Source organism: Hyperolius riggenbachi, chromosome 9 (genome assembly GCF_040937935.1).
Source record: "Hyperolius riggenbachi isolate aHypRig1 chromosome 9, aHypRig1.pri, whole genome shotgun sequence".
NCBI classification, from domain to species: Eukaryota; Metazoa; Chordata; class Amphibia; order Anura; family Hyperoliidae; genus Hyperolius; species Hyperolius riggenbachi.
Window position 1 is genome coordinate 27448428 of NC_090654.1, and position 24072 is coordinate 27472499.

The window sequence follows — 24072 nt, forward strand, 5'->3', positions numbered from 1 at the left end:
ATGCCACAACATCTCAATAGGATTCAGGTCAGGACTTTGACTAGGCCACTCCAAAGTCTTCATTTTGTTTTTCTTCAGCCATTCAGAGGTGGATTTGTTGGTGTGTTTTGGGTCATTGTCCTACTGCAGCACCCAAGATCGCTTCAGCGTGAGCTGACGAACAGATGGCCGGACTTTCTCCTTTAGGATTTTTTGGTAAACAGTAGAATTCATGGTTCCATCTATCACAGCAAGCCTTCCAGGTCCTGAAGCAGCAAAATAACCCCGGACCATCACACTACCACCACCATATTTTACTGTTGGTATGATGTTCTTTTGCTGAAATGCTGTGTTACTTCTACGCCAGATGTAACGGGACATGCACCTTCCAAAAAGTTCAACTTTTGTCTCGTCAGTTCACAAGGCATTTTCCCAAAAGTCTTGGCAATCATTGCGTTTTTTTTTAGCAAAATTGAGACGAGCCTTAATGTTCTTTTTGCTTAAAAGTGGTTTGCGCCTTGGATATCTGCCATGCAGGCCGTTTTTGCCCAGTCTCTTTATTATGGTGGAGTCGTGAACACTGACCTTAATTGAGGCAAGTGAGGCCTGCAGTTCTTTAGATGTTGTCCTGGGGTCTTTTGTGGCCTCTCGGATGAGTTTTCTCTGCGCTCTTGGGGTAATTTTGGCCGGCCGGCCACTCCTGGGAAAGTTCATCACTGTTCCATGTTTTTGCCATTTGTGGATAATGGCTCTCACTGTGGTTCGCTGGAGTCCCAAAGCTTTAGAAATTGCTTTATAACCTTTACCAGACTGATAGATCTCAATTACAGTACTTTTGTTCTCATTGTTCCTGAATTTCTTGGGATCTTGGCATGATGTCTAGCTTTTGAGGTGCTTTTGGTCTACTTCTCTGTGTCAGATAGCTCCTATTTAAGTGATTTCTTGATTGAAACAGGTGTGGCAGTAATCGGGCCTGGGGGTGACTACAGAAATTGAACTCAGGTGTGATAAACCACAGTTAAGTTATTTTTTAACAAGGGGGGGGCAATCACTTTTTCACACAGGGCCATGTAGATTTGGAGGTTTTTTTTCTCACTAAATAAAAACCATCATTTAAAACTGCATTTTGTGTTCAATTATGTAATCTTTGGCTAACAGTTAACGGTTTTTGATGAGCAGAAACATTTAAGTGTGACAAACATGCAAAAGAATAAGAAATCAGGAAGGGGGCAAATAGTTTTTCACACCACTGTATATATATACTTGTGGTGTAATAACTAGCTCTTGTAATCAGTTTAGAAATGTGCTAATTGGCCTGGTGCACACGAAAAACCACTAGCAGATCCGCAAAACGCTAGCGGTTTTTGAAGCGGTTTCTCTTATTATTATGAAGCGTTTTGCTAGCGTTTCGTGGTTTTGTGTAGCGTTTTATACTTAAAGTGAAGCGTTTTTGGTAGCGTTTTTGTGTAGCAGATTACAGATATTGTTACAGTAAAGCTGTTACTGAACAGCTACTGTAACAAAAATGCCTGGAAAACCGCTCTGATCTGGCGTTTTATCAAGCGGTTTGCGTTTTTCCTATACTTAACATCAGAGGCAGAAACGCCTCCGAAATCCAAAAAATGCTGCAGCCCGGGAGTTTGCGTTTCAGCTAAAACGGACCAGCTCTGGTGTGCACCATCCCATTAAAGGGAACCTAAACTGAGAGGGATATGGATGTTTCATTTTAAACAATACCAGTGGTGGCTGAATCACACACCTGAAACAAGCATGCAGCTAATGCAGTCTGACTTCAGTCAGAGCACCTGATCTGCATGCTTGTTCAAGGGCTGTGGCTAAAAGTATTAGAGACACAGGATCAGCAGGAAAGTCAGGCAACTGGTATTATTTTAAAAGGAAAAATCCATATCCCTCTCAGTTTAGGTTCCCCTTAATAGCGCTTCTTGCCATCCTGGATTGGCCCAATTGCAAGCTTGGTGCGATAACGTTAGGAACGGTGCTGCCAGGGCACTGCAACGTGCAAAGAATCACCAACAAAAGTCAACAAATAGACGCCCACCCCAGAGCAGGATCATTTACCAGGAAACCTAGGCAGGTGCCTGGGCCTACCGTGTTTCCCCTAAAATAAGACCTCCCCCCAAAATAAGCCCTAGCTAAATGGGACAGTTTTAGTGTATGGGGAGGTGTGCAATCTCTTACCTCACCTACCTTGTGGCTGCGTCCCTCTCCGTTCCTTGTAACTGCTCCGGTGTATTTGGTATGCTATTCAAACTTTGATCCTCGCGGTGACGCTGTACGCTGGGTCAGCTCTTCGACCACGCTCCCCTCTCATCATAATCAATGTGCGTGCTAATGTGACGAGAGGGGACAGCGTACAGCATCAGGGTCAAAGGGGGCGCTGAACAGTTTGAACAGCATGCCATGCCATATACACCGGAGCAGTTACAGGGAACTAAGGGGGACACAGCCAGGGGAGGACTGGGACCTTTTGGCCTGGGGGGACAACACAAACTAGAGGCCCGTTTCACGGCATCCCCAGCCCAAAGCCATATCTTTCTTGTGTGCAAATCTTCAAATTGTGATGACTAACAGCCCCAGCCACACACACACACACACTATGTACCTGATGCCTAACCCCATTTCTCCGCACAATCTACCTGTCTGTGTCTGATGCCTAACCTTAAAGGAGTTATCAGGCTTTTTTTTTTTTTTTATGAAAATAAGTGCTACTTACCCAGGGCTCGTCCAGCCCCAAGCTCCCAGCATGTCCCTTGCCGCAGCTCTGCAGTCAGCTGTTCACTGCCGCTGCCTCCCAGCCCCCGGCGATGACGTCAGGCCAACTGCGCCTGTGCAAGCGGCGCTGTCAATCACCGCCACATGGACCAGAGCGTACTCTGCAGACGCAGAACTACTGCGCCTGCGCAGTACACTCCGGTCCAAGTGGCGGTGATTGACAGTGCTGCTCGCACAGGCGCAGTACAGGCCGACATCCAGGTCGGACTGGTGCTATCGCCAAGGACTGGGAGGCAGCGGCAGCGAATGGCTGACTGCAGAGCTGCGGCGAGGGACATGCTGGGAGCGTGGGGCTGGAGGAAGCCCCGGGTAAGTAGCATTTATTTCATTAAAAATGCCTGATAACTCCTTTAAACAACCCCCCCCCCCCCACACACACACACACACACACACACACACAAACCTACCTACCTGGTGATGCCTAACCCCACTCCTGCCCACCCACCATACAAACTACTTGTCTGACACCTACTCCCCCCCCCCTCCAACTACCTGTTTGACAGTGCCTAACTGCCTGCCTCCCCCCTCCCCTGCCAATCACACCACAAGAAGAAAAAACATTTCCCCTCAGGCCAGGGTCAGAATGGGGATGATTATCACACAAAAAAAAACTCAGAGGGCACTGGCCTGGGCAGAGAATTGAATTTGACAGCAGTAGCAGGCAGGCAGCAAAGTGTGAGTAACTCAGTGACAAGAAGGGAGAAGAAGTACAGAAACAAAATTTATAAAAAACACCTTCTCCTCTGGCAACCTGGACCCGACCTCCTCTATCCTCCTGTCTCCTCAGTCCTACACCTCCTCCTCCTCCACAGCAGCAAGCAGCTATAGGTGGCATCTCCAACTCCCAGCCCCAAGAGTGTCCGACTCCTCCAGCCAGGACAGCCAGCCAGCCACTCGTAGCCGCAGATCCAGGCCCCCAGCCCCCCCAGCACAGAAAGCTGAAGAGTGAGACAGCTCACTCCGACGACACCTCAGGCACAGCAGCACAGGGGAGGACTGTGTCCGACTCCTCCAGCCAGCCAGCCACTCGTAGCCACAGCTCCAGGCCCCCAGCCCCCCCAGCACAGAAAGCTGAAGAGTGAGACAGCTCACTCCGACGACACCTCAGGCACAGCAGCACAGGGGAGGACTGTGTCCGACTCCTCCAGCCAGCCACTCGTAGCCACAGCTCCAGGCCCCCAGCCCCCCCAGCACAGAAAGCTGAAGGGTGAGACAGCTCACTCCGACGACACCTCAGGCACAGCAGCACAGGGGAGGACTGTGTCCGACTCCTCCAGCCAGCCACTCGTAGCCACAGCTCCAGGCCCCCAGCCCCCCAGCACAGAAAGCTGAAGAGTGAGACAGCTCACTCCGATGACACCGCAGGCACAGCAGCACGTTGCGGGCGGCAATGGCTCCAGGGGTGGTGCGAAGTCAAGCAGTTTCAACCCACCTGGCCGGAGAGGACCTAAGCTATTTGTGTCCTTGTGCCGCTCACATCCACCGCAGGCGCAGCCACGCACAAGGGCACACCACGGCCGGCCGCCTCAGCCCCTTCTTTGATTGGATACTTCAACTTGCCGGGAAATATCGCGCGAGGTTGCGATCCCCACTGCGAACCTGTCACCTGTGGTATGTCTGCGGCCGCTGCGTATAGCAGCGGCCAGCCCTAATTACTTAAGATTCGGGCAGCCCGGGGGGCAATTGCCCCCCGTCCCCCTGGGCCAGTCCTCCCCTGGACACAGCCACAAGGGAGGTGCGGTAAGAGATTACACAATTCCCAATACACATAGTGTCTATTACCAAAAGGGCCACAAGAGGGTGTCAAATCCATCCATGTCTACGGCCCCGTTACATCTCAAACTATCTCTGACCCACCCCAAAGCCAGCCAAATATCCTCCTAACATACAGTACTACTGCTTGTTGTGTCATTTCCCTTCGCAACCATTACATAAAATTCTTATCCCCCTCCATGTATTCCCCCTCTAACAACTCCCCTCCACCAAAAACTACTCCCCATGTCTTTGCAATGTCCCCTTCTAACCACTACCAAGCACAGAAGTATGAGAGAAAAACAAAAAAAAAGGTAGGGCTACTTCTTTATCGAAGGTATAAACGTATCTCCATGGAATAAAAATATGCCCTCACCGACAGCACATGCGAACTACATGTCTTCAAGGTAAACAGCACCTTCCAGGCACAAAGATCCAGCAATGTTTGCACCGGGCTTAGATGCTTTCCTTGTGAAGAAAGACATCCATGGATATAATTACTATGTAATTCCTGGGTGGTGTTGATCCAGGGATTTTATCTCATTGCCATCTGTAGTCGGGAAGGAATTTATTTTCCTTTTTTTTGGCTACTTGGACCATGCCTTGTAAGGGTTTTTTTGCCTTCCCTGGATCAACAGAGATATGTGAGGATGCAGGCTGGTGTTGCACCTTATTTTCTGGTTGAACTCAATGGACATATGTCTTCTATCGGCAACTTGAAGCCAGTCTCTCAGCAATCAACATCTTGAACCCTCTACAATCTGGCTTCAAGGAACACCACAGTTGTGTCCTGTGTCACCACGGCCCTCATCCAAGTCTGCAACGATCTGCTCATGGCAAGGGACAGAGGGAAAAGCTCCATCCTAATCCTATTGGATCTTTCAGCAGTTTTTGATACAGTTGACCATGAAATCCTGCTTAACAGACTGCAGGAGTACTGTGGCATCAGTGGATCAGTCCTCCAGTGGTTCAGATCATTCCTGACTGACAGAACACAGAGAGTATCCCTAGGACCTGTCCAACCCCGCACCTCTAAAATTCGGAGTGCCACAAGGCTCAATCCCATCCCTTCTGCTATTTGCAATCTATGTGCTACCACTTGGTACAATTATCCAACAACATGTCCTGAAGTACCACTGCTACGCCGATGACAAGCAGCTATACCTGTCCTTCAACCCTGGTGGAACAGATCCTACTCCAAAAATACATTTTTGCTTAGCTGAGCTACAGGCGTGGATCAATGACAACTGGTTGAAACTGAATCCTGACAAAACAGAGGTCCTTGTTGCCCAAGGCTAGTGCTTGACACCAAAACAGCTCTGTTCTAAACAACACCAATCAGGATTGAGAATCTATATATATAATAGACTAAGTGCCTCAACCTTCGAGCAAGAAGAAGAAGTACTTTGCATGAGAAAATTTATGCGTGCTCAAACACCAAGCCTCTTTTCCACGGACTGTTGAGCGGTGTGCTCAGCAAGCAGTTACCAGGCAGCAGCAAGCAGTTACCGGGCAGCGGCAAGCAGTTACCGGGCAGCGGCAAGCAGAGTTACCGGGCAGCGACAAGCAGAGTTACCAGTTACCGGGCAGCGGCAAGCAGTTGCCGGGCAGCGGCAAGCAGTTACCGGGCAGCGGCAAGCAGTTACCGGGCAGCGGCAAGCAGTTACCAGGCCGCAGCAAGCAGTTACCAGGCAGCAGCAAGCAGTTACCAGGCAGCAGCAAGCAGTTACCAGGCAGCAGCAAGCAGTTACCGGGCAGTAGTGAGCAGTTGTAAGAGTTTGAGAGGCATTTTACTGCCTATCAACTGTCCATGGAAAAGAGGCCTACCCTAGCAAGTCTGGCTTTGCAAATCTGGCTTAATTGGCTATTCATGAGGCAATGCTCATGCAAATTTGCTTTTGCGTGCCAAACTATGCAGGGTCAAAAAACCAATACCGCAAAGCGGTCGCCCTGCTACATGCCAGTGATGAGCGAAAATGCAAAAATTTGTTTCGACAATTTTTTGCCAAATTTTCCATCTAATTTTTTTGCGTTAATTTTTGCCTAATGCCAGTCATTTTCACGTTACTTGCGTATTATTGCTGACATTTTCCGCATAAGGGCATTAGCGTCCGCATTCAGAGAAGTTTCTTGCACATTATTGCGGACATTTTTCCGTATAAACGTCCGCATAGACTGAATTTCCATGCGGATTATTGTGGACATTTTTCCGCATAAGGGCATAAACATCCGCATACAATGAATTTTCGATGCTGGTCGAAAACGCAAATATTTCTGAAGATTTTCGTGAAAATTCGCCAAAAATGAAAATGGGATTTTCGATGCGAAACTGCTGCATGCTACATTAGCACTATCCAGGAGCACCACAGGGAGGATTCCCAATGCCCCCCTTTTTATACAACCGGGGGGACCGCGGGTCCCAGGCTCTCTCACTGCCTGGGAACCACAGCGGCACCCCGGAGGGGGAGGCTAGGTGGTGCAGGCGACCCCCCCCCCCAAGCGTGGCCAGCGCCGGGAGAGCCGTCTGCACCCACCTCCCAATATTAGAAACAGGCACTTACCTTAACGTCCATTGCGTTCTGCTACATGCGCATTAACTTGGGGGCACCACATGAGAAAGGAGTGAAGCATGGGTCACCCCGAGCTCTAGAGCTCAGGGCTGGCTCACATACAACACTCCGGGGGGGGGGGGGGGGGGGACAAGCACAGACAACTAACTCCAGGGCTCACACCACCGGAGCAAGCCATCCACCACCTGCCTCCAAAGGATACAAACTGCATAAAATGCTTTCCATGAGAAAATTTATGCGCATGTAGCAGAACGCAATGGACGTTAAGGTAAGTGCCTGTTTTTAATATTGGGAGGTGGGTGCGAACGGCTCTCCCTGGCGCTGGCCACACTTGGGGGAGGGCGGCTGCGCCACCCAGCCTCCCTCTCCGGGGTGCCGCTGTGGTTCCTAGGCAGTGAGAGAGCCTGGGACCCTGCGGTCCCCCCGGTTGTATAAAAAGGGGGGCATTGGGAATCCTCCCCGTGGCGCTCCTGTATAGTGATAATGTAGCATGAACTTATTCCCGCAGGGCGACCGCTTTGCAGTATTGGTTTTTTGACCCTGCATAGTTTGGCATGCGAAAGCAAATGCATATTTGCATGAGCATTGCCTCATGAATAGCCAATTAGGCCAGATTTGGAAAGCCAGACTTGCTAGGGTTAAACTTGGTGTTTGAGCACGCATGCATCTTCTAATGGAAAGCCGAAAGGTGGGTACACACATCAGATAAAAGTCTTTGGAAAATGAAAGATCACAGACCAATGTTACCCCCTTCCATGTAGTATGAGAGCCATACCTACACAGTCTATTCTATTGAGCTGAACTCCCCATCAGATAAAATTTTTTGCAAGATGCTGCCCACAAAGATGCTGTAGACATGTAACAGATCAGTATCTGCAAAAGATCTGTTCCTGCAAAAAATCAGTTTCTGCAAAATGCATTCATAGTCTATGATATCTGCAGATCTCATGCTGGGCATACACGGTATGTTTTCTACCATGTAATCGAGCCGCTGATGGCTCGATTGATAATTTCCGACGTGCCCAATACCCCCCGGATCGATTCTGCGCTCGATACCGGCGGGCAGGACAAAAGAAGAAACGAGTGGAAAATAAGAAAGTGCTCGCGGGGACGAGCGGGAATCGATCCGGGCTCCTGCAGGGACGAGCGGGAATCGAGCCAGCGGCTCGATTACACGGTAGAAAACGTACCATGTATGCCCAGCATAATACACACCTTGTTTGACGGACATTCATCTGCAGATCACACAATCATCTGCAGATCCAAAGATCCATCCTGGTTGATCTGATCTGCAGATGATTGTCCGTTAAACAAGGTGTGTATGAGATCTGCAGATACAGACTATGAATGTATTTTGTAGGTACTGATCTATTGCAGATACTGATCTGTTGCATGTGTACAGCATCTGTGTGTGCAGCATCTTGCAAAGATTTCTGTCTGATGGGGAGTGCAGCTCCATAGAATAGACTGTGTAGGTATGGCTCTCATACTACATGGAAGGGGGTAAAATTGGTCTGTGATCTTTGATTTTCCAAAGACTTTTATTTGATGTGTGTACCCACCTTTATTCTTCTTGCTTCAAGGTTGAGGCACGTACTCTATTAGATAGATAGAAGATGCGGCGTATGCTACGACGCGGGTCGGCTAGTTCAGACATAAACAGCTCCGACCTTGTGCACAGCCTTGGTGGGCTCATAGATAGTGAATCGAACTTTAGAAACCAAATCTCCGTAAAAAAGCAAAATCAATACATCGCAAAGTGAGAAGTAAAAAAGTAGAAAATAGAGCAACAAATCATTGATAGTCGGCATGTCATTTGGTCATGTTCCTCTATGACCCTGCTGGTCATCATCTTTACTACTGGCAGACATGAAAAATACAGACAGCATCAACTGCCATTATCTATAAATACACCCACTAACAATGTCACAATGTCATCTACATACACATACACACACACACACTCTGCTGTTCTCACTCTACACGAACAACTGCAGGTCCGAGGCAGACTCTGTCAAGGTTATCAAGTTTGCTGATGATACCACCATCGTTGGCCTTGTCACCAAGGATGATGTCCAGGAGTACCGTCAGCAGGTGGAGAAAATTTGCAATTGGAGCAAGGAGAACAGGCTGGTGCTTAACACCGCAAAGACCGTGGAGTTAATCATCGACTTCAGGAAGGCTGCTCCCACCCCACCCCCAATTTAAATTGGCGGCAATGAGGTAACCAGAGTGCCCTGTGCCCGGCTTCTGGGTACTACCATCTCCAGTGGCCTCAGCTGGAAGCCCAACATCACTGCCACTCAACGTAAAGCCCAACAGAGACGCTTCTTCCTCAGCCAGCTGAGAAAGTTTCGGCATGACTCAAGAAATCCTAACCAACTTTTACTCCGCCACCATTGAGTCGATCCTCTGCTCTTCCATCTTGGTGTGGTATGCTGGCGCCACTGTCAATGACAAGGACAAACTACAGCGGGTCATCAGGTCAGCAGAGAGGATCATCGGGTGCCTCCTCCCCTCACTTGCCCTACTACACAGCAAAAGACTAAAAACCAGGGCATTGAGGATTGCAAATGAGTCCTCACACCCTGGCCACCGCTACTTCAGCATTCTGCCCTTGGGACGGAGGCTACGAGCCATCTCCGCTAAAACCACGAGACACAGGAACTCGTTCTTCCCCTCGGCAGTCAACCACCTAAACTCCCTCCACATTCTACCATCAAAGCAAGCTTCAACGAGCGGCGAGGCCGGCGGCGCTACGGCCGAACAGCTGACCAGCCCGCAAGACTAACTATCGACATCTTAGGGACACACTGGGATTGTGATGTTTTCTTTTTTTGTTTTGTTTTACAATGTAGTGTTAATCTGATATCTGTTGTACCTCTTTCAATGCACTCTCCCTTTCTCTTTTCCTTCTTCCTCTTTCTATGCACACTTCCTGAGCCATTGTACTGTGCCAAAAACAATTCCGGGCATGTCCCCTCATGCTTGGCGAAATAAATGATTCTGATTCTGATTCTGACATATACACACAGAAACAGAGAGATATACTGATTGCTTGGCAGTTGGAAACAGCTGTTATTTCCCACAATGCAACGAGGTTGACAGACAAGAAACTGTCAGGTACATGGCCCTGACATCACACTGTGGGAGGGGTTTCACTACAAATTCTGCCATACAGACTTCCCTGATGATCCGTTTGAGAAAAGATAAAGATTTCTGGTGGGAAAGGGGATATCGGCTACTGATTGGGATGAAGTTCAATCCTGGGTTAAAGTTCCTCTTTAGAAAATATAAGTGACCAGCTGTGAGGTAACGTCATTTCTCATTGGCTGCTGAGAGGATAAAAGCAAGCAGGTGAAACTGGCCGCCGCGTCTGTGACCTGTGAGCTCATTCATGCGGGAGGAATGCGAGGAATCTGAATAATGTCATTGTCACAGGGGTCATATATGCAGCAACACACTGAGGAATGAGAGACTTTACACCCTCAGAAGTGTGCGTCACCAAAATAATGTCCTGACTCAACAACACTGGGACCACAGGTGGCTGCTGGGGGCAAAGTGCGGTCCAGGCCACACCTCCTGGCTTTCTGAGGTGGAAACACATACTTTTTACTGCAAAACTTATGAGGCTAAATAAAAACCTGCCGTCCAGTCATAGTTCCATTACAGCGCTATTATACCAGGGAATGTTTGTTGCTCTTGCTTGGACTGGCATTGGACCATGACCGATACCATAATTTCCTGTTCTGCATGTGGGGACGTTTTTAAAGTAAATAGACTTACCGGTATTCCTCTCGCTAGTTTTATGTGACATGTATTACGTCAATGCTTATCTCTTGATTCAGTTTCCTGTTTCCTTTCCTTCCCATTAATATTCATCTTAAAATCAAGTTGCCATGCTTTTGCATTTAAACCTGAGATGGGACAGGATAAAAAAATATCCATATATTTACTCAGATCTGTACATCAGTCCTAAAAGAGGGACAAATGAGGTAGAAAGAGGGACAGTGGGACAGGGTTCCCAAAGAGGGGACTGTCCCTCCAAAATAGGGACAGTTGGGAGCTATGCCGGAAAGTCCTCCGGTCCGGGACCAACTGCGCATGCCTGGCCCAGCAGTGCGCGCTCCCGTCGCCAAATGCATTCTGCACCTGCGCAGTACTACTGCGCAGGCAATGGGAACACGACGTGGGAGCGCGCATGGCCAGAATGCGCCTGCGCTGAATTGTCCACACTGGACGGCTTACGCGGAGTCAATTGTGGAAGATCCAGGAGGCGGAGGAGGGCGGCGAGGCAGCGATCAGGATGAAGGGGCCTGGAGGAAGCCCCAGGTATGTATATTTTTTTTCCAGCCTCATCTCAGGTATTCTTTAAAGAGAAACTCCAACCTAGAATTGAACTTTATCCCAATCAGTAGCTGATACCCCCTTTTACATGAGAAATATAATGCTTTTCACAAACAGACTATCAGGGGGCGCTGTATGACTGATTTTGTGCTGAAACCCCTCCCACAAGAAGCTCTGAGTACCGCGGTACTTTGGGCAGTTTGTTACAATGTAACAATGTTCACAGTCAGGAATTAGCTGTTTACAGCTGTCTCTAACAGCCAAAACAGCTAGGAGCAGCTACATAACCTGCCCACAGTAAAAATGTCACCATGTAATAAATGTCATAATGTAAATCGGGGAGAGGAAAGATTTTACAATGAGCAAACACTGCCTAAATCATTTATACATAATTATGGTAAAAAATGAAGCACTTTTTTTTACTACATTATTTTCACTGGAGTTCCTCTTTAAATTCACTCCTTCCTCATTTCCCCGCTGTTCCTGTATTTACCCATGAGCTCTTAAAGGAGCAGTGCCAGAGTCAAGTGTTTTCAACAATGTGAGCTAGGTGCGCACAAATGGGTATGTCCAGTAAGCTAAAAATATCATATAAAGAACAATGATCAAGTGGAGTGCTTTTCCTCAATGAGTGCATCATCAATATCTCAGAGAATATCTCAGAGAATCTGGAACCAGCAGAACCTGGAGGTTGGCCTGATGTCATCGCTCTGGACCGGGAGGCAGCGGCGGTAAACGGCTGACGGTGGAGCTGCGGCAAGGGGCATGCTGGGAGATTGGGGCTGGACGAAGCCCCGGGTAAGTAGCACTTATTTTCATTTAAATAGCCTAATAATGCCTTTAAGGGCAGATGAATGCTTCCGTAGAGGCAAAGGGGGAAATTACCCCAGGGAAATAGCCTGAAGGGGACCCAAAGGTGTCTCCCCTCCCCTCCAGCTATGGTGACCCCAGACATGCCTGCAGGGAATGAGGAAGAGAGGCACTGTGGGGAGAAGTTTGGAGTGTAGAGCATGGTGCTGCCTCCTGTGTCCTGCCTGGATTAGGTAAGACCCCGCTGTGTGTCCCCTCCCCTCCTGCTATGGTGACCCCATACATGCCTGCAAGAAATGAGGGCGCGAGGCGCTGTGGGGAGAAGTCTAGAGTGTAGAGCATGGTGCTGCTTCCTGTGTGCTGCCTGGATTAGGTAAAACCCCAATGTGTGGTCCCTCCCCTCTAGCTATGGTGACCCCATATATGACTGCAGGGAACGAGAAAGAAAGGCGCCGTGGAGAGAAGTCCAGAGTGTAGAGCATGGTACTGCCTCTTGTGTCCTGCCTGGATTAGGTAAGACCCCAATGTGTGGCGCCTCCCCTCTAGCTATGGTGACCACACATATGCCTGCATGGAACGAGAAAGAGGCGCCGTGGGGAATAGTCCAGAGTGTAGAGCATGGTGCTGCTTCCTGTGTGCTGCCTGGATTAGTTAAGACCCCAATGTGTGGCGCCTCCCCTCTAGCTATGGTGACCCCACATATGCCTGCATGGAACGAGAAAGAGGCGCCGTGGGGAATAGTCCAGAGTGTAGAGCATGGTGCTGCTTCCTGTGTGCTGCCTGGATTAGGTAAGACCCCAATGTGTGGCGCCTCCCCTCTAGCTGTGGTGACCCCATATATGCCTGCAGGGAATGAGAAAGAGAGGCGCCGTGGAGAGAAGTCCAGAGTGTAGAGCACGGTACTGCCTCCTGTGTCCTGCCTGGATTAGGTAAGACCCCGCTGTGTGTCCCCTCCCCTCCTGCTATGGTGACCCCATACATGCCTGCAGGAAATGAGGGCGTGAGGCGCTGTGGGGAGAAGTCCAGAGTGTAGAGCATAGTGCTGCTTCCTGTGTGCTGCATGGATTAGGTAGGACCCCAATGTGTGGTCCCTCCCCTCTAGCTATGGTGACCCCATATATGCCTGCAGGGAACGAGAAAGAGAGGCGCCGTGGAGAGAAGTTCAGAGTGTAGAGCACGGTACTGCCTCCTGTGTCCTGCCTGGATTAGGTAAGGGACCAATGTGTGGCGCCTCCCCTCTAGCTATGGTGACCCCACATATGCCTGCAGGGAACGAGAAAGAGGCGCCGTGGGGAATAGTCCAGAGTGTAGAGCATGGTGCTGCTTCCTGTGTGCTGCCTGGATTAGTTAAGACCCCAATGTGTGGCGCCTCCCCTCTAGCTATGGTGACCCCATATATGCCTGCAGGGAATGAGAAAGAGAGGCGCCGTGGGGAATAGTCCAGAGTGTAGAGCATGGTGCTGCTTCCTGTGTGCTGCCTGGATTAGGTAAGACCCCAATGTGTGGCGCCTCACCTCTAGCTGTGGTGACCCCATATATGCCTGCAGGGAATGAGAAAGAGAGGCGCCGTGGAGAGAAGTCCAGAGTGTAGAGCACGGTACTGCCTCCTGTGTCCTGCCTGGATTAGGTAAGACCCCGCTGTGTGTCCCCTCCCCTCCTGCTATGGTGACCCCATACATGCCTGCAGGAAATGAGGGCGCGAGGCACTGTGGGGAGAAGTCCAGTGTAGAGCATGGTGCTGCTTCCTGTGTGCTGCCTGGATTAGGTAAGACCCCAATGTGTGGTCCCTCCCCTCTAGCTATGGTGACCCCATATATGCCTGCAGGGAACGAGAAAGAGAGGCGCCGTGGAGAGAAGTCCAGAGTGTAGAGCACAGTACTGCCTCCTGTGTCCTGCCTGGATTAGGTAAGACCCCAATGTGTGGTGCCTCCCTTCTAGCTATGGTGACCCCACATATGCCTGCAGGGAACGAGAAAGAGGCGCCGTGGGGAATAGTCCAGAGTGTAGAGCATGATGCTGCTTCCTGTGTACTGCCTGGATTAGGTAAGACCCCAATGTGTGTCCCCTCCCCTCCAGCTATGGTGACCCAGACATGCCTGCAGGGAATGAGGAAGAGAGGTGCCGTAGGGAGGAGTCCGGAGCATAGAGCACGGTGTTGCCTCCTGTGTCCTGACTGGATTAGGTAAGAAACCAATGTGTGTACACTCTGAATGAAAAGGAAGGGAATAATGGGGTCCCCAACAATGCTTTTAGGGACATATGATTGCGCCTAATGATTTTGTGTGGCTGTGAGTGTAGTGCAGGGCCGGGCCGAGGCATAGGCTGGAGAGGCTCCAGCCTCAGGGCGCAGTGTAGGAGGGGGCGCACAATTCATTCAGCTGTCATTCCTAATTGTGTTTGAAGCAGAAAGAAATAAGAAAAGGGGATACATAGCAGTGACTGCAAGCCAGATAACTACATATTAAGGTGTTGGGGAGGTTGTGGGCCCTGTGGCCCTCTTAGTCTAACAGCAATCAGTGAGTGACAGCTGGGGTGGAAAGGGGTGGAGGGGCGCACTTTGGTGTCTCAGCCTTGGGTGCTGGAGGACCTTGTCCCGCCTCTGGTGTAGTGGGATGGGTCCAGGGAGTCGGCTTGGAGGTTGCAAGGGGGAGGAGGCATAGCTGGGGGTGCGCTCCAAGTTACTTTTGCCCCAGGGCCTCATTGTAGCTAGAACCAGCCCTGGATGAACTTGTGCCATATGAACTTGCACCAATTTGAGTGATATCTTAAACAACACATTAACTATGTACATTATGTATTTGTACTTTTATTGCTGGATGTCATGATTGTACAGAGTCTTGAACTTCTCATGTATATATGTTCCCCAATAGCGATGCTCATTACAGGTAGCAACGGCCTCATAGCTACTCGAAATTTATCAGCTGAAGTGAGAGGAATTTGTAGGCTGCCATATTTATTTCCTTTTAAACAATACCAGTTGCCTGGCAGCCCTGCTGATCTATTTGGCTTCAGTAGTGGCTGAATCACACCAGAAACAAGCATGCAGCTAATCTTGTCAGATTTGACAATAATGTCAAACACCTGATCTGCTGCATGCTTGTTCAGGGGCTATGGCTAAAAGTATTAGAGGCAGAGGATCAGCAGGACTGCCAGGCAACTGGTATTGCTTAAAAGGAAATATATATGGCAGCCTCCATATCCCTCTCACTTCAATTGTCCTTTAAATGAGTTCGGACTGCTCATAGCCAAGGGAGGATAACTTACCCTGGCGCCCATGTGCTCCATTCACGTCGCATGTCACTCCCATGCCTTCTTCTTCCAGGTTGAAGGTGGAAGCATGGGACTGATGTGGAACGCAACTTGGGACGCGAATGGAGAAAATCGGCGATTGGATAAGCTAACCACCCCCTCGACCACGGGCATCCCAAACTCATTTGAATTTCGATGATGAGTAGCTATGAGGATGTACCTACCTGTTATGAGCTTTGCTATTCCCCAATATTTGTTTTGTGCTATGTACAGAGCTATGGAAGATGTTGGCGCTATATAATTAAAAAAGAATAATAATAATGTTCAAATTCGCAAGCTATTCGCTGACATGAAGCTTCGTAGCAATTTCTTCAAATTTTATACTGAATTCCAAAAGGGACATCGTGCTTTCGATCCAGCCTTTTTAATAAACCTGCGCTCAGGCGTTTCAGCCCATCACCAAGGCTCACCCCCGCTTCAGGCGGTTTTCCTAGACCAATCGCAATGCACCCTGCTGTGTGTTACTGGCATACAGCAGTGTGTCTGACATGCACGCTAGACAATGGCTGTTTATCGAGCGGTGCTGCATCATCACATGCCGAGCCTGGACTGCCATTGTCTGCCCATGTGGCAACACTCAGGACTACAGGCCGCCAGGGAAAACGAGTCTTACTGTCGGGGCTGCTGCTGTAGACACGAGCGCCGTACTGCTGAACGCCTGTGCTGCAAACACGCGGGATTCACGCTCTGCACCTCCCGCTGGGACAGGAAAGACGCACAATCATGTGAGCTGGGCAAAGCCAATTTTGTAATCATCATCATTATTTGTTTCACCTGCGACGTATACACACACACAGATAAGCAGTGGGACAATTTATTGCCCCGCTGATGCAGATTGCAGAGTATTCTGTGTCACTATTTCATCCGTGGAAGATTGCCCATGCTTCAGGCTTCCATATGTTAAAGAGTTACTCCACCTTGTTTCCCTTGTTTCTTTGTGGACCAGAGCAGTTTTGACATTTTAGCCCTATTTAATCCCTATTTAATCAGCAATAACTTTATCGCTACTTATGACACCTAAATGAAATATATATTGTTTTTTCAAGACAAACTAGGCTTTCATTGTATGGCATTTTGTTCCCACGAACAATATGGTTTTCTATGTATTTTTATGGGAAAAGGGGGGGGGGGGGGGGGGGTTGGAACACATTATTTCTCAGTTTTACCAATTCCAGTTTAAAAATAAAAAAGTGTTACTGTAAAATGTGATTGGCTATTTTTACCCTTTATCACAAAACTTAGATTGTGTTTGTGTCACACTTTATGGTGAAGATATTTGATTCTGAAATAATGTTACAATGTGTATTTTTTACTATGAACTGAGAAAATAAAAGTATTTTTAATGGCAAAAATCAATCTTATTGGCTCAGGGAACATAAATTCCCTTTCACCAATTAGTGCTGCAGCAGTTAGCGTCAGAGGTGTGCACAGGAGCAATGCCCAACCATGCACAGCTGTGCTTCAGCTACAAGACGTATATCTACATCCTCGTGGCTTAGAGAAAGTAACAGAGGACGTAGATATACTGTAGTGGTGGATAAAGTGGTTAACTACCTCCCGACCACATCATGTCCAAGGGAGGTGGAAGAGTGGCTCGCTGGGGGCCGCCTAACGACAATTGCCAGCAAAGTGCGGTGGGCGGGATTAGCACATGCGCTCACATGCGCTTCCCCTGCTCGTAAACAGAGTGGGGATCCGTTAACAGCCTGCCAGCCGAAATCAGAGCTGGCAGGCTGAATTCAAGGGAAAAAAAGGCAATTTACATTTGTACAGCCCTGCAATCTAGTGCAGAGCTGTACAGGGGACAGCCTAGTCACTTAACTGTCCCTGAAGTGGCTCACAATCTAATCCCTCTCATAGGCTGATGCCTATGAGAGGGTACTGCGGAGTATGTGTCGCAGTCTAGGGCCAATTTAGGGGGGGGGGGGATAAATTAAAGGAAATAGGGATTTTTATTTAAAAAAATAAACTATTTTAATTAATTGATAACAACAAAATTGCAGCAGCAATCAGAGACCACCAAAGGAAAGCTCTATTAGTGGCAAGAAAAGGAGGTCAAATTAATTTGGGTGCTAAGATGTATGGCTGAGCAATAAACTGTTAAAGTGGTGAAGTGCTGAATTGTAAATAACTGCCTGGTCACTAGGGGGGTATAAACCTCTAGTCCTCTAGAGGTTAAAGAGGAACTTTAACCCAGGATTTAACCTAGCATCTCAATCAGTAGCCAAAACCTCAACATCCCCCCCCCCCCCGCCCCCCTTCCCACAAGAAATATCTACCTTTTCTTAAGTAGATCATCAGGGGGTGTGTATGGCTGATACTGTGGTGAAACCCCTCCCACAGTGTGATGTCAAGGCCATGGCCATGACAGATTTCTCTTTGCATTGTGGGGAATAACAGCTGTTTCCAACTGCCAAGCAAGCAGTATGTTCCTCTGTGCATATACTCATACACATATTACAAAAAACAAACTAACCTTTTAGCCTATCACATTTTTAGTGGGTGTTTTTCTAGATAATGCTATTTCGGGAAGGGGGTAGGGGGCACAACCCCTGTACCTGTTGAAAGACAAGTAGACTAGCTCCGCCTCCTCTGAGGACAGCCAGTGACTTGACTATTTACTCGGTAAAGTGCTGCAGAATATGTCATTGGCCGTGCTAAATACATAATAATATGGTTGGGCATTAGACTATGACTAACTATGGTATGACTGTATGGTATGACTATATGGTATGACTGTATGGTATGACTGTATGGTATGACTGTATGGTATGACTGTAAAGTGCTGCAGAAGATGTCACCACTATATAAATACATAATAATAATATGGTAGGACATTACACTATGACTATGGTAGGATTAGATTCTGAGCTCCTGTGAGGACAGTCAGTGACATGACTATGTACTCTGTAATGTGCTGCAGAAGATGTCCGTGCTATATAATTACATAATAATATGGTAGGACAGTACACTACGACTATGGTAGGATCAGATTGTGAGCTCCTCTGAGGACAGTCAGTGACATGACTATGTACTCTGTAAAGTGCTGCAGAAGATGTCAGTGCTATATAATTACATAATAATAATATGGTAGGACAGTAGACTATGACTATGGTAGGATTAGATTCTGAGCTCCTCTGAGGACAGGCAGTGACATGACTCTGTACTCTGTAATGTGCTGCAGCAGATGCCAGTGCTATATAAATACATAATAATAATATTGTAGGAGATAAGACTATGACTATGGTAGGATTAGAGTGTGAGCTCCTCTGAGGACAGTCAGTGACATGACTATGTACTCTGTAAAGTGCTGCAGAAGATGTCAGTGCTATATAAATACATAATAATAATATGGTAGGACATTACACTATGACTATGGTAGGATTAGATTGTGAACTCCTCTGAGGACAGTCTGTGACATGACTATGTACTCTGTAATGTGCTGCAGAAGATGTCCGTGCTATATAATTACATAATAATATGGTAGGACAGTACACTACGACTATGGTAGGATCAGATTGTGAGCTCCTCTGAGGACAGTCAGTGACATGACTATGTACTCTATAAAGTGCTGAAGAAGATGTCAGTGCTATATAATTACATAATAATAATATGGTAGGACAGTAGACTATGACTATGGTAGGATTAGATTCTGAGCTCCTCTGAGGACAGTCAGTGACTTGACTATGTACTCTGTAAAGTGCTGAAGAAGATGTCAGTGCTATATAAATACATAATAACAATATGGTAGGACAGTAGACTATGACAGGATCAGATTGTGAGCTGCTCTGAGGACAGTCAGTGACTTGACTATGTACTCTGTAAAGTGCTGCAGAAGATGTACTGAATTCTTGAAGCGACTGCGTGAGTTGCGGGCCAGTTGTGTTACTTAATCTACAAACAGGCCGCCTTTCCCTGTGGCAGATCACTGCACACGCTTCATGTGAATCTTGTAAATCAATCTCAATAAAACCTGCCAGGTATTGTTGGCCTCCAGCAAGCGTGTCTGAAATGCATGTTAGACAAAGGCTGCCTATCGAGCGGTTCTGCAGCAACACATGCCAAGCCTAGACTCCATTGTCTGCCCATGTGGGGACACACAGGAGCGGCAGCAGCGGCCGGGCTGCCTTGGGAAACGAGTCTTACTGTCGCGGCGGCTATTTTCGGCACGCGTAGTCATACGGCGGTACGCCTGTGCTGCCAACACGCGGGGCTCACGCTCTGCACCTCCTGCTAGGCCAGGAAAAAGGCTCTGTAACGTGAGCTAGGAAAACTCCATCTTGTAATCATTGATAATCGTCTCGCCTGTGGCGTACACACACACAAGCGGTGTGACAATTTATCATCCCACTGATGTACAGCACTCCATGTCCTAAGGACATCAGTCAAAGATACCCCAATGTACAGACTGTCAGATATTAAAGGGATACTCCAGTCAAACATTGATTGCTTTAAAATAGTCAGGATACATGTTTTTAAAAATAACTTGAAGTGTACCCGAGGCATAAATATCTTCAAAGATGACATACTTACCTAAGAGGGAAGCCTTTGTACCCTCCCGCACTGTCCTGCAGTCCCCCGTTGCCGCAGCCTAATCAGGGCCGGTTCAAGTAACAATTGGGCCCTAGGACAAAATTAGCCTGGGGGCCCCCAACAGACACCCCCCGACCAAAAAGCATCATTAGAGGCCCTTTGCTGCAGCCAAATTTCCCTCCTGGGCCCCTGAGCTGGCTGCTGACCCTCCCCCCCCCCAATCACCTCCCAACTTAACAGACTCTGCAGAGTCCCTGGGGAGCAACAGTTAAGATGGGGGAGGGACACCTTGGGGGCCCCTACAGGCTCTGGGGCCCACGGGGAAATTGCCCATTTTTCCTATGTTAGCTCTGGCCCTGAGCCTAATGAAAGTCTATGGGGTAGTTCACCCTCCCCACGTTGCAGTACGCTGCACCAGAAGTGCCCTATCTAACGCATGGCCTTACCTACGTTACCACGTGGCTCCTGCAGTGATCTGTGGCGGACTGGAAGTCATGTAAGTCTATGGTAACGTGCGTGTATTTGAAAAACCTGCAGCGGTTTTTAGCGTTGCGCATGCATTTTAGCAATACGCTTCCGTGCACATCATCGATTGCCACACAGGAAATGAACGTCACTTCCTTGCTTGGCCGAATGCCAGATGGGGATTACCACCTACTAACACGGTTATCCCCGAAGGCCTGTTTTTGGCGGTGCCAATCTGCAGGGTAATGCCGGCCTAAGACAGAGCCTGGCATGATAGGCTGTCTTTTTTTACTTAATACTCTTTGAAGGACATATCTTGGCAGACGCTGCAGCAAGCGACGGGAGGAGACCGAAGCGACAGCAAGGGACACATGTGGCTTGTAGGGGCTGGAAAAAGCGTCAAGTAAAGATAGTTTTAATTCATCCACCTCATATACCCTTTAAAGAGAACCCGAGGTGGGATTTAATTATGTTACTGGGGCACAGAGGCGGGTTGTGCACACTAAGACCAGCCTCCGTTGCCCCATGGTGTGCCTCCAGGACCCCCCTGCGCGCAGCTATACCCCCTGCAGTGCTGGCGACACGCAGCGTGTCGCCAGCACAATGTTTACATGTGACTGTCAGTCAGCGCCGCTCCCCCGCCTCCTCCGCATCGGCGCTACCCGCCCGCGTCACTTCCCTCCTATCAGCGGGAGGGAAGGGACACGGGCGGGTAGCGCCGATGCGGAGGAGGCGGGGGAGCGGCGCTGACAGACAGCGCTTAGGTAAACATTGTGCTGGCGACACGCTGCGTGTCACCAGCACTGCGGGGGTACAGCGGCGCGCAGGGGGGTCCTGGAGGCACACCTACAGGCAACGGAGGCTGGTCTTAGTGTGCACAACCAGCCTCTGTGGCCCAGTAACATAATTAAATCCCACCTCGGGTTCTCTTTAAGAGAGTTCCAAATGGAAGAATACAACCCGAAAAAGAACGCAAACTTCAGCCAAATCTCTACGTTTAGTTTTTGACAGTTTATAAATTGCTGTCCCTCCCTGAAGATCAGAGAAGTTCTAGGATTTAGGCCGAGTTAAAGGGAACCTTAACCACTTCAGCCTACAGTGTTGTTCACCTTATGCAACTTTCACCTTCCATTCATTCGCCAATAACTTTATCACTACTTATCACTATTAATTGATCTATATCTTTTTTTTTCGCCACTAATTAGGCTTTCTTTGGGTGGTACATTTTGCTAAGAATTATTTTTTTCTCCTCTTTAACAGGAATATTAAGAAAGAAAAGGAAAACATTCATTATTTCTCAGATTTTGGCCACTATAGTTTGAAATTAATACATGCTACCATAATTAAAACCCATGTATTTTATTTGCCCATTTGTCCCGGTTATTACACCATTTAAATGATGTCCCTATCACAATGTATGGCGCCGATATTTTATTTAGAAGTAAAGGTGCATTTTTTTCAATTTGCGTCCATCACTATTTACAAGCTTATAATTTAAATTGACATGCATATTTAAAAGTTCAGACTCTTAGGTAACTATTAATGTTGTTGGTTTTTGTTTTTTAATTGTAATTTTTTTTTTATTAAAAAATGTATTTGGGTAGTTTTTGGTGTGGGAGGTAAACAGATAATTTTAAATGTAATATAATGTATTTTTTAATAAAAAATGTTTGTGGGTGTAGCTTACTATTTGGCCACAAGATGGCCACAGTCAAAAAGTCCTGGAATTGAACGATCTCGCATCCAGGAACTAGAAAGAGGGCAGGAAACTTTTTTTTTTTGCAGAAAGACAGCAGTCTCTGATAAGAGACCGTCGTTTTTTTTGCGGGGGACTTTGATCGATGAATGGGAAGTATATTTCCATTCATTGATAGGGGGACTAACGGCAGGCGGCGGGAGTGCGCACGATCGTGTGCCTCATGCAGCAACTGCACAGTCTATCTGGACGGATATATCCGTCCTGATAGACTTCAGTGGTTATCTGAGAGGGATATGGATGTTTCCTTTTTAACAATACCAGCTGCCTGGCCTTTCTGCTGGTCTCTTTGGCTGCAATAGTGGCTGAATCACACACCTGAAACAAGCATGCAGCTAATCTGACTTCTGTCAGAGCACCTGATCTGCATGCTTGTTGAGGGGGTGTGGCTTAAAGTATTAGAGACACAGGATCAGCAGGAGAGTCAGGCAACTGGTATTATTTTAAAAGGACAAATCCATCTCCTTCTCAGTTTAGGTTCCCTTTAAGCTTTTGTTCGGTCCTGACCTTCCCGGTCACTGGAATGGAAACCCGACAATTAGACTTAATCACTTCCAGAGAACTGGCAACACAAGAAAGAGGAGCGATCATTTTCAGCACAGCCGCCCGATGCTGAGAATCTGAGAAATCGAGAACACAGCACAAAGCGACTAACCCTATCGTGCCTGGCTGGTGGTGCTGCCATGGAGAGGCTGTGTGGGTGACAGTCACTGCTGTGACATGGCAAGGCTGGTACAGCTCTGCCCATGGAATACCGATGAGATGTTTGGTACCCTGTGCCCTAAATATGCAGAGAAATGACATAAAACTACAAGGAAACATTTGTAAAGCACTTGTCTCCCGTAGGACTCAAAGCGCATGCAAGGGATTATGGAGCGGATGAAAGGTGGCCATAGATCAGGCGACTTGGCGGCCAATCGACCATCCAATTCGATTATTATAATCAAATCGGATGAAAACCGGTGCCGCCAAGAGCACGACCGACTGACGATGGGATAGTTCGGGCCCGAAATTGGTCACATGTATCAATTGGACAAGCTGCATGATGTCAGGCCGACATGCTCGATTGGGTCCGCAGCGGTAACGGCATGCGACATCAGGACGAGCGTTAAAAGTGACGGAACACCCGGCGCCCTGTGCCATCATACTGTACCTGTCATTGTCCGCCGCTGGCTCCGTCTCCACACTTCCTCCTATCCACGTGCCGGCGTAACGTAGGCGGGTGTGTGACGTCCCATTTGTCGGCAACCACATGGGGCGCGTGGATGAGAGGCAGCGTGGAGGCGGAGCCAGCGGCGGACACTGACAGGTAAATTATAATGGCACGGGGCACATTGACATTGGGGGGGGGGGCAACGTCAGGGTGGGCAATGTGGCAAATGCGGCATTGCAAGACCGATTCCCAAGAGATTTCATGCTGAATTGGCCTGTGGTGTATGGGCAACCGACAGATCTCTCTGCGATCAAATTCAGAGAGAGATTTGTCTCTCTGATCAAATTTATTTCCTGCTAAACAATACCAGTTGCCTGGCAGTCCTGCTGATCTCTTTGGCTGCAGTAGTGTCTGGATCACACACCTGAAACAAGCATACAGCTTATCCAGTCAGACTTCAGTCAGAAACATCTGATCTGCATGCTTGTTCAGGGTCTATGGCTAAAAGTATTAAGGTGCATATGCACTTTTGACGGATGTCTCCGGTCGAGAATCTGGAGGCGATCCCCTTGGGAGACATCACTGGGCGGGGCTTCACAGATGCG

General features: G+C 48.3%; 1 protein-coding gene across 1 annotated transcript in view; it reads right to left on the minus strand.

Moving 5' to 3' along the window:
• The window catches only part of LOC137532095 (perilipin-3-like), a 150906-nt gene that overhangs the window by 35268 nt on the left and 91566 nt on the right, over positions 1 to 24072 (minus strand). The gene's annotated exons all lie outside the window — the stretch shown is intronic.